The sequence below is a fragment of the Cryptomeria japonica genome, chromosome 1 (genome assembly GCF_030272615.1).
Source record: "Cryptomeria japonica chromosome 1, Sugi_1.0, whole genome shotgun sequence".
NCBI lineage: Eukaryota > Viridiplantae > Streptophyta > Pinopsida > Cupressales > Cupressaceae > Cryptomeria > Cryptomeria japonica.
This window is the reverse complement of record NC_081405.1, coordinates 115597272-115609871: the sequence shown is the minus strand read 5'-3', so window position 1 is coordinate 115609871 and position 12600 is coordinate 115597272.

Sequence of the window (12600 nt, the reverse complement as noted above, 5' to 3'; positions counted from 1 at the left end):
CCTAATAGCCACATCTTCATATTGGACTGCCAGAATCCCAATGGCTACATTAAAAGAATTCAAGTGCTCTTTAACTGAGACTTTTCCATCTCCATTATATTTAGGTAAGACATCCCTCGCCCCTTTTGGAAGTGGATTATGAGCTGTGAGAGCAAGAGGTCCAACAATAGCACCCCATGGTTGGGCCATAATGAACACAGGATAAATGGTTACTAAAGGAGGGGCTTGAACTCTAGTAAGCATTAGTGCTTGCCCATGGGTTTGAAGAAGAAGGCATAGGAGTAACTCTGACAGGAGAGGAAGGTCTGCTCTTAGCTTTTATTTTGGGAGTAAAGTTTGTGGCGAATGACAACCCTTGTAATTCTTCAAATCAGTTATCAATTATTCCTTCTCTCCTTTGCACTCTGGTATATGGATGAGAATCCAGTGTTATTCCCCTTAGGAATCCTAATCTCTTTCAAGCAAATCTCAATCTCAACAGTTTTCCTGAATTATAGAACTGTGTCTTTAACAAAACAAACTCTCTGAATTTTTATAGGCTCAATTTTGTTATGTCTATTGCATACCAGTCTACTGAATGTTTAGTTTTCTCTTTGATAAACTCCCTAGCAGAGTTGCCAGAAATTTGTTAGTGAACAGATTTGTCCACTTGTTTAAAATGATCAATTTTGAACTCTGTCGCCTTATTTTAAGGACAAGTGTTTCACTAAACAGTTGGGTAAGTGTTGTATAAACTACTTCCCTCTGAATTTTTCATAGGTACAGCTCCCTATCTTAGTTTTTCAAGGAATGCTTTTAACTATTATAATTTGAATAGTAGCTTTTAACCCAAAAGTATGTAAGGCCGCCTACTTCATTCTTGGATGAGAGACCGATATTTCACATATGTTTCCTAAAAAGGAGAAAGCAATTTTTTTTATCTTTCAATATAAGAGATGATGACAACTGAAACAAAGTTCAGTACACAATTTCCATAGGTTTAATAAAGGATGAACAAATTTAAGAAAACAAATCTATCCTCAAACATGAATCTTATCTAAAGAAAACAAACATTCAAAGGAAGGAATATCAGAAGAATAATAATTTTTTGTAATGGAAAGATCCTTAGTGTTATTTGATTAGATAAACATATGCAAAGACATGTATCTACACAAATTCAAAATACATAGATTTTCCTTCTCCCAAGAACAGTATGATCATTCTATATATATATTCTTATGCAGCAAAGGCACGATAATACATGTATAAATCTTTTTCTATTCTAGATTTAGCAGTCTGATTCTTCCTTCTACACAACAAAAAATACATGAAACAGAGGGAAAAACAAAAACCAACCAAAAATTGGTCACCAAAACTAACCCCTATTCTATCTATCTTTCCTTAATTTATAGTTTTAGAATAGGGGAGGTCTCCCTAAAAACTCAATCTCCCCCATAAACAGTTATGTAACCAACCAGAAGTATTTTGGGATAGATGTCACGAAGTCTTTCCATAACCATGAGAAATTACAAAAATAAAGGAATTGGGCCTGAATCAATGCATTATGCCATTTTTCCATCATCACCATCCTCTCCACTTTCATGAGCGTCATGAGTGGTTGTGAGTTCTTGAACAATGGATTGGTTCAGAACTTTCATCACATTGAGCTTCGCCTTTGTTGCCTCCTTATTCCACTGGTGCTTCACCATCTTTTTGACATGTTTCGACAGTTGATCATTTCCAATGAAATTCATAGACTCAATCCTAGCCACCCTTGTTATATCTTTCGGAGTGAAATTACCCTTGGCCTTGATTTTCTCCATGTTCATCCAGAAAGACCTGATTGCATCCCATGTGCTCAGCCCACAAATTCCCAACTGCCAATCATGGTCAAAGTTAACCACCTTGTTATCATTAACTATGCTGGACTAGAGATCCTAGAGTTCGTAAATAGAGGTCTTAGCATCAGTGATCATAGACTTGAAGGTAAGCACTTGCCACATTATGGATTTCTTCATCACAAAAAGCTAACATTCATCTGCCACTAGCTTGATTGAGTGTTTTGTTAAAAACCTGGTAACTCCATATTCTTCTATTTTGGCAAACAAGGGCAAGATATTTTGCTATTTGTGCTCCTCCTTCTCCCACGACACAAGCTGATTTTGAACTTTGGCAATAAGGCCCTCTATCTCATCACATAGCCTCTGGGACTTGGTGATGTACTTCTCGCCATCCTTGATTATTCCCTCAATCCATTTCTCCACAGCTTCAGCCATACTCTTGGCCTGTTGAACTTGGCTCATTAGCTTTTTATTTTTCAGTGAAGTTGGGTCGAAGTTCTCTATAGCATGAGATATCGAGAGTGCCCCAAGACAACCAATACTATCAATGAACTGGGCCAGAACATTTGTGTGTCACTTTAGTTCTCTCTTTTCTCGCCCATCCTTCTCCAACCTAGTGAATGTTTTCTTTGCTGATACTTGGAAAAAATGATTGTATGTGGCTCTACTCATGTTTCCCAATTCCACCTTTGTGATCTCAAAATCATTGGGGCTAGCCTCCTTGTTTTCATCCTTGGGTTTGTACAAGGCAATTTCAGCAACCCATTTTCGAGTTCCCTCATTATTGTCCAGGCGAGTGGCAGTCTTGATCCTTTTCGGCGTTGGATTCATCTCTATGTACTTAACGACCATTTCCTAAATAAGAATAGTCATGGGAAGAAAACTTCGCTTTTTGTTCACCGAGGTGGTCAACCACTAAGGAGTTGCACTGGAGCCAGTGGCTCCTTTGATCATTTTGGAAGGTGGCATCATAGCCATAGTCATCGTATGAGAATCCAGGGCACTAGAAACATCGCCATCCAAGTCTTCAATTTTAAATATCTGGGCATCAAGAATGGTATCTTTCACCCCTGTATCCTTTGTCTAATCCATCATTCTTTGAGCAGCACTTTGGGACTGGGTATGGCGAGGAGTACAAAAATACAAAGCTGAATTAGACCTATGTCTAAGCTAGGTCGGCTTGTTATCCTTACCTACACAAATAGGCATAGAAGCATTGTTAGAAAGATGCTTTGGTGAAGGTAGAGGATCCTCATTACTTCTTGTAGAATTAGACTTAACGCCTAATTTCATTGCTTTCTTAATGGCCACCCATGCCACGATCCTTTCCAAAACTCTTTTGGTCCTTAACTGTATATCATATTTCTCTTCCTCATCCCAGTCAATTGGAGGCATTTCAACTTTTGCACTGGCTAAGTACCCTGGTTCGAATAGCTCTAGATAGTCCTCTTCGAGCCCCTTAGTATCCAACTTTATCTGCAATGAAACAACTTGTTCTAACACCAATCTCATGTTTCCCCTTTTGAATACCTCGAGTTCATCTATACAATCTTCCCAAAAATCTTCTAACTGTGGCATTGGGAGGTATGGAATTAGACCAAGACTTCGAGAAAATCCCTTATTATCAAAACCTTTCCTTTTAGGATACAGGGAAAAATTGAAGTTTCTGAGGTCTGCTCCTATACTCAAAGTGTCAAACATCAAACTGCAGGACAATGTGCCCAATTGGATGGGAAAATGACCTTCCCATTTGTCCTTGCGTTGTGCCTTTTTGATTACAAAGGTTAGTTGTCTGCATATCTCCACCAGAACAAAGCAATTTGAACAGAAGTGAGGGAGCTTGAAGGGCTCCTCCTCAAAGCTACCTACTCGTATGTAACAAAAGCATGGAAACTAGATATAAAAACTACCAAACCTCTTTATCAAAGTCTGTGCATCTTCGGAGATTCTTTTGGCTTTCATATTCTTCAATTCATAACACAAATCACCCAGAAAAGCATTGTGCACCCTTCTGAAATCCTTTAAGGCTTTATCCTTTTGCAGCATGGGATAGAACTCATATACGGGAACATCCTCCTCAGTGAGCTATTTTGATATTCCAACCAACTCCTTAACACAAGCCAAACAATAAAAGAGATATGAAGACATAAAGAAGTTTTGTTTGAACTATTTAGCCATACTTAGTTGTTCTCTCATTGAATCAGCAATCAATTCAGCCCAATCGAAATATTGCTTCCCTTCTAAAACTAGCTTCACGTAGCAATAAAGCCAGTCGTCAAAGCTATAAGCTTCAGTGGATCCTCTGGCTTAGTGCAACAAAAGCATTACATCATGAATGTGTGGCAACATGTGGTTCTTATTAGGATTCTTGGGTAACCCAGAACCACCTCTTTGAGGAACCTTCAACTAGAATTTTGCTACATTGTTATGGTGTCCAGTTCTGTCTATGTTGAACTCGGTGATTGACTGAGTAGGGGAAAAGTTGGAGAACTGGTAATTAGGTATCTTGAAGACTGATGAAAAATACTTCATGATTTATGGCAAGAAGGGTTTCACCATTGTCTCTCCTAATGGTTTCAGACACTGGGTCGTATCTAGCAATACATTCCCGAATCAATTCTGGGCAAGGAATGGCTGGCTGAAAAGCTGTGGCTTTTACAAGACCGCTACTCAAGATCTCCACACCAAAGGACTTGTCAATTCCCTTGAACACCCTCTCTTTCAACACCTCAAGGTTTTCCCCTTTTAGGTCAGTATCACTAACTATGGGTTCAATGGATGCCATGCTAAAAACTTTCCCAAACAAATGTAGTGTGGACTTCATAATTTAAAATAATAAGCCTAAACTGGTTATAGCAAAACTTTCTGTAAAAGAAAAAAAGCAAGCAAAAACCACTGGAGAGGACAAGAAAAAGACTCACCTTCACAGTTAAACAACTAGACGACGACTAGCAGCAAACAAGACTCCTATCCAGGAAAAACAAAGACGTAGTAGCGAGGAACAAATGCAGAGCACTAACAATCCTTCATACCTTATTAGTGAAGGAAATGATACGGAAACATTGAATGCAATAATTCCCATTTTCAGTCTGAGTGTGTTAAGTTTGTGGATTAGACATCGCACGCATGCATTGAATGCATGGTGGGATTTTTTAAGTAACCACCAGTTCTCGAAATGATTACTTACTTCGAAAAACCAAGGATTGACGTCACTTAAGACATGGTTTTGCTTCCTCATATTTAGCAATGAATGCACCATCAAATCATTAAAACCCGCAGGACCCACCAACTTCGAATACATATGAACATCCTGAACAGACTTCATGGGCATTCAAGTAGTTCAAGATGTACGACGCGCTCAAGGAAAATTTTGCTGAGAAAACTAATAATATCAAGTTGTTGACCACTTGTGCTATATTGAACATGTTGAACATGTTTGAACCTCTTGAACTTGGTTCAATGAGTTCAAAACCCGAAGAGAAATAAAGTAACATATCACTGAACAAGAAACTTTTAGAGAGCCACTGCAAGACACTTAGAGAAAATATTAGTATGAAAAACCTCCCTGAACACCTAGGAACCTATGGAACCTAAATGAATCTGTCGAACCCAGTTCCAAACGGTTCAAAGTGTTCATAGAGTTCAACCAATTACCTAAACTTGACTTTTATGATTGAAAAAGGATTTGCAGACGTACTAAGGACTTGAAGTGAGGTATCACAAGAAAGAATAGGATTCCGACTGAAAATTTTATAGGATGACTTGCTCTTATCATGAGGAATAAATGATGTAGTAACACAACAATAATAAATCATCTCCATAGCGTGTCATGCTAATTTGGAAAAGATAAACCTACCGATGTAACCCTAGATAACCTAGACCTATTTGCCGGTAAAAGCAAATATACAAATATGAATGTACCAATGATTAATTCTTCAAAACAAAGTGTCCACATGATGTTTTCGACATTACCAAGTGTCTTCCATATCATTCCAAATACTGGTGAACATTATATCCTACCGGTGAACCATATACTAGTAACTGTTGCAATAGTTACTTGCTTGCCGGTGAATGTTGCTGGATCTCCAAAGTGCTTGTTTTCAGTAGGTGTTGACATCAATGACAAAACCATACCAAAATACCAACAAATAACAATTTAGAAAATGGTGGAAGGTGATAGGGTTAGTTTAATTTTCAGTTTGAAGTCTATTCGGGAGGCACTAGATGAAGGCGGTAAGATATACAAGTCATGTCTTCTTTTTCCTAAGTTCATAATAGAAATTGATAAGCAGATAAAGGAGTGTGAAGGAAATTTAGTTGGTATTTATCAATCTTATTCCCCCCAATCAGTTTTTGCTAGTAAGTATTAAGATCAGGTGATGGATCTACTAGACAAAATCAAGAGCCTTAATAAAGAAAAAGATAGAATAATCGGTAGAGTGGGAGAACTCTGAAATTTAGTAACTCCCCAGTTGGACACCTTGTTGAGCAGTCAACAAGATGCTATGAATGATCTAAATAAAAGTGTTTTGGTAGATCGTAGAGGAGCACAGATGCATGCTTATTTATTTAGTTCTCTAATAAATATTTTAGAGAATTTGAAGACAGGTTGGGATGGTCACCTACAGTCCTTGAAGAACATTTTTACAGACATCTTTAAATTCATGTAATTTATTGAGTATACCCTTGTACATAAATTTTGGTGGATACCTATCTTTGGGATTGATGTCAAAGGGGGAGAGAGAGAAATGAAAAAAGATGTATATTCTTAGGGGGAGCTTATTGAGTTATTCTAGTTTTGAAGTTTTGAAGATTTACAGTGATAGTGTCATTTTTCATCAAATGTTTCCATTAATGCCAAAGGGGGAGATTGTTGGAAAGAGACACTATACTGGTAAAGATTTGTGCATGAGAATTTTTTTGGGTTGTCATTGATGGAAACTCAGATCAGAGATCACATCCGGTATATGCAGATTTGTTCTACTGAAAGTTTGATGTTCATTTATGCTTAAGTTTGAAAGCTAGAATATAGTATGCGGCAGAGTATGGGTACATGGTGCAAATCTCCATTTTGTTTGCATAATTTTGGTTACAGTAAAAGAGGTAGTTGATTGGATGTTAGAGGCAGATTATTTCATGATCCTAGCCTCTGGTATTGATCCTCATGCAAGATAGAAGATTCGGTATCTGGTAATTCAAGAAGAACAAAGTCATTTTGGTGTAACATGTGCAGAATCTTTAAGATGATTTCGGTGATTTGTTTTGAGTTCGAGGTGGTTTGGTCGACATGTGTGAAGCTTATTAATAATTTTTTTCTGTCCACATATGGATTTGTAATCAGATTGAGCCGACTTATGGTTACACGTTTCATGTTGCATGTTATGTGGATTTTGGAAGTCGACATGGAAATTGATTTATTTTGTTGGTGCAGATATATTAGACCAATTTATTTGAGCATTTTGGTATGTGTTGTGATGAGATGTGAGTATGCAATGATTGTATGGGTGATTGTGAGAAGTTTTATGTGTGTGATTGAATTTTTTTATGTTTCCATATATGACAAAGCAAAGAGACAAAATAGTTGAAGAAGACCTTTTGCGCCTAACCAGAACTAATTTTTGGCATATGTAGATGCTATTCTTTAGTTCATACATTCTTGTTATCATTTTTAATTATTTTTAAGGTAGTGAGCCTTCCACTGGGTTGTAGCCTTCTTTTGTAATTGAGCAGTGAGCTCTAGGTAGTATGCCTGAATGTTGATAACTCAATGATGAACGAATAGTATCAAACTAGTACTAAGAGGGGGGGTGAATCAATATAGACAAAATACAGTCCAAAACTAGTTTGACAACAAATACTCCAAATGACTAGCAAGTAGTGACACTGGTTGAAACAGAGTGCAACCGGTAAGACCCAAAACAACTAAAACAATCATAAACTAGTTACTCACTTAGCTTTCCTCTTAGCTTAATACTATAGTACCATTACACCCTCATGCATGAATAGGTAAACTATCATCAGATCTTCACAATAGTTAGTTCAATATGTTTTATAGACAGGCATAAAACATAGAACCATCATATGCTTAACAGGTAATAACAAAGCATCACAAGATAAAAGCATCACACATGACACATATTTTTCATGTGGAAAGCCAACTGGAAAAAACCACGGTGGGGATGAATACCCACAAGCTACTTTTTGAACTCTTTAGAAGTCTGCTCTTTTAGGAGCCTTGTCCGATTAAAGACATTACAATAGGTTCTACTAGGAACTGATCTTTTTAGGGATCACCCAGTTAAGGGATGGCTATAATACCCCGTTAAGGGTTAAACTTGGTTAGGGTTACCTTGTTAGATGATTTTAAGAACTCAATAGCTAAAGGATCTCCAGAGCTCTATAGCTTTCCAGAGCTCAATAACTTTGAGTTACCCTGTTAAAGGATTTGTATCAGGTCGGTTAAGGCTACCCTGTGAAGGGATTTCACAACTGTTGAAGTGATTAAAGATCAACAAGAATTACAATGATTTGGTAACAACACTCAATGCTAATGCAGATCTATTTTGGCTCCTCTTCACCTTCTGCACATTCACTTGGCAGGTTTCTCTTCTCTCTTTTTGTCTGGCAAGAATCATGTATCACTTCCCTTGGATACACACATACAACTTTTGCCAACAACTTTAGAAAGAAACATAACATCGACCTTATAGGAAATAGATAGGTCGATAGCAAAAACCCTAAACCTGTTAGGTTAAGCAATTCAAATGGTTCAATCCTAACTATTGAATCGTACTGCATTAAATGCAACAATCTTGAATCGATCTGAAGAAATTCTCCATCGTCCATTATCCACTGATTTCATGGCGGCTGATAACCCATCACATGTTATCACCATTTGACAAACTTTGCACATTCCCAAGGTGGATAGGGATATTCTTCTTCATGCAAGATCCTTCATGCGCATAGGGCTTATGTGGCAACATGATCTATTCTATGTTATACTGCTAACTCATCACACAAAGATCACCGATTGAGTCACATAGGCTTAAGGTACTCCAACCAGAAATCCTGAAGTGGAAAATACCTACCAACTAGTAGTCATACAATGCTTCCATGTGCTGGTTCCCATAACTACATGTCGGTTCACCTTGACATGCCGGTTCATCTTGAACAAATATATCGCTTCACTTTGGCATATATACCGATTCACACATATGTCGGTTCTCTCTTCTCACATATCACATATGCCGGTTCACATCATATTACATATTGACATCAATGACAACATACAATATCATTATGTCCTCATATCGATTCACATAATGCCAACAATCTCCCCCTTTGGCATTGATGGCAATATACAAAGCTATCTCTCCACTTCACATTTTCTCCCCCATTTTCTACAGATATCTTTTCCTCTTCACTCCTTCTCCCCCTTTGACAACAATGCCAAAGTGGAGGCACAAGTATCCCTGTTCCATTATGCTACTCCCCCTGAGGAGTAGCATCCTTCAACACATCAATCAACAAAAATTTGACTATGCAATACCTGATTGATGTGGAACAAATACTTTTAGTTCACCTCCTGAAGGGGTAGTACCCCCAATTCACCTCTTAAATGCACAAATGTAGTCTTTGGGAGAGGCTTGGTGAATATGTCTACTAATTGCTCCTTACAAGAAACATGTTCCAGTGCAATCTCTTTATTCTGAACCTTTTCCCTCAAGAAATGATACTTAAGCTAAAAATGCTTGGTTCTAGAATGTAAAACTAGATTCTTTGAAATATTGATAGCACTTGTGTTATCACAGAATATACTTACCAGTTCAGATACAGGGATTTTGAAGCCATTTAAAACATGCTTCATCCATATTGTCTGAGTGCAGTTCATGAAAGCTACAACATACTCCGCTTCCGTTGTAGACTGAGAGATACAACTCTTCTTTTTACTCATCCATGAGACCAATCTACCACCAAGAAAGAATGCACCACCAGTTGTGCTTTTCTAGTCATCCACATTACCTACCCAATCAACATCTATGAATACTTTTAGAATGAAATCATTGCTATATGGGTACCATAATCCATAGTCAACTGTTCCCTTTAGATACCTAAGAATCCGCTTGATTGCAACCAAGTGGGATTCTCTTGGAATTTTTGGGAACCTTGCAGTAATGCCAACTGTATGTGAAATATCCAGTCTACTATGCACTACATAATGCAACTTACCAATCATTGATCAGTATTCCTTCTCATCAACTAGTGCGGAATCATCCTCTTTTGACAATTTGCATCTGGTCACCATCGGTGTACCAACCGGTTTTCTATCTTCCATGCCAAAGGTCTTCAACACCTCTTTGACATATTTGGACTGAGTGATAAAGATTCCATCTTTCATCTGCTGGATCTGTACTCCAATGAAGAACTTAATCTCCCCTATGAGTGACATCTCAAACTCTTTCTTCATCTCATCAGCAAACTCATGACTCATCTTGTCATCTCCACCAAAGATAATGTCATCAACAAAAACCTCACAGATCAGGATCTGATCTCCTTCAGACTTCAAGTAGATATTACTATCTTCACTTGTTCTCTCAAATCCAATCTTCACAAGATGGGAATGTAGGCACTCATACCATGCCCTAGGTGCTTGCTTTAGACCATATAAGGCTTTATGTAGCCTACATACCATGTCACTATCTTCAGATAGGGCAAACCCATCTGGTTTCTCTATATACACCTCCTCTTTGAGTACACCATTTAGGAATGCGGATTTTACATCCATTTGATATACTTTGAACCCTTTAAAAGATGGATATGTAAGAAGCATACAAACTCCTTCCAATCTGGCTACAGGAGAAAAGGTTTCTCCATAGTCTTCTCCTTCTTCTTGAGCATATCCTTTGCACACCAATTTGGCTTTATTCCTAATCACTATGCCATCCTCATTTATCTTGTTTCTAAACACCCATTTGGTGCCAATGACATTTTTATGTTCTGGTCTGGGTACCAAGGACCATGTACCATTTTTCTCTATCTGGTCAAGTTCCTCTTCCATTGCCTTGATCCAATCTTCATCTTTATGAGCCTCTTTGAATGATTTAGGCTCAAATTCAGAGATCATACATGAGTTTTCTCTGATCTTTCTTCTTGTAAGGATTCTTGTATCCTTATCTCCTATGATCTGCTTAGGATCATGATTCAGCTTGACATACTGAGGAATGGTCTTGACTAGTTCTTCTTGCTTTTCCTCTTCATCCTCATCTTCATCAGTATCAGCATTCACCGGTTCAGGAACACTATTACTGGTACTTGGTTGAAAGACAACCGGTTCCCAGAAGGTTGCAACCGGTTCATTTACAGTTTTCTCACTGCTGGTTTCCTCAGTTTTCTCAGAGGATTCATCAACTCTTACATTGATACTTTCCATAATTCTCTGAGTCCTATTGTTGTAACACTTGAGAGTTTTACTCTTGGTGGAATATCCTAGGAATATTCCCTCATCGCTTAGCTTCAAATTTGCCCTAATGTTCACTCCTTTTGATGTAATATTTGCTACCAAATACCCTAAACTAGCTAACCACATGTGTCTTACCGATCCAATACTCATAAGGAGTTTTGTCCTTACCTTTCTTAATGAGTACCCGGTTTATTGTGTAGACTACAGTGCTCACCGCTTCTCTCCAAAAGGTGTGAGCTACCTTTCCTTGAATCAACATGGTTTTAGCTGCTTCAACCATAGTTCGGTTATTCCTCTCTACTAAGCCATTCTACTATGGATTCTAGGGGGCAGACAGTTGCCTCTTGATGCCAAATTCTTCACAATACTTGTTGAATTTACCGGAAGTGAATTTCCCTCCTCGATCAGTTCTGAGACACTTGATCCTTTTACTACTTTCCTTCTCCACTAATGCTCTGAAAACTTTGAACTTCACAAAGGCTTCAAACTTGTCTTTCAAGAATGTGACCCACATCATTCTTGAGCAGTCATCAGTGAGAATCATGAAGTACCTATCACCCTGCACACTTCTAGTTTTCATAGGACCACACAAATCAGTATGCACAAGATCAAGCAAGTTGTCAGTAGTGAAAGATTTACTTTTAAAGGTTGAGGAAGACATTTTCCCCAATTGACACTCTCTTTACAAGGTATTATCCAGTTTGCTTAGCACCAGCAACCCTCTAACTGCTTTGATCTTACTAGCCTTCACAATTTTATCAAAGTTTAAATGGTAGAGTCTCCTATGCCATATCCAGCTATCATCAAACTTAGTCATAAGACACACACTTATATTTGCATTTAGATGAAATAGGTTACCTTTGGTCTGCATGCCGGTGGCCACCAATTCACCATATTTTCCTTTGATATTGCAGACTCCATTCTTAAATTCCAGAGTGAGGCCACTATCATTCAGCTGGGCAACACTTAGAAGGTTGTGTTTGAGACCATCAACCTAGTACATATTGTCAGCACTTCTCTTTCCATTTAGAGAAATGGACCATCTTCCTTTGACCATGCATGGTGCATCATTGCCAAAGCAAACCACACCTCCATCATACTCCTCCAAGGATAGAAACATTCTCCGATCACCAGTCATATGGTGAGAACAACCCCTGTTAATGATCCACTCATTGGAATTATCAAACTGAGAGACAAGAGCCTTCTTGTCTGACACATGTTATTTGACAGCAACAAACACAATATCTTCATTTTCTTCATCCTCTGATTCTTCATCTGTGACACCTTCATCAACTGCCACAAAACAGTTTCTCCGGTTTC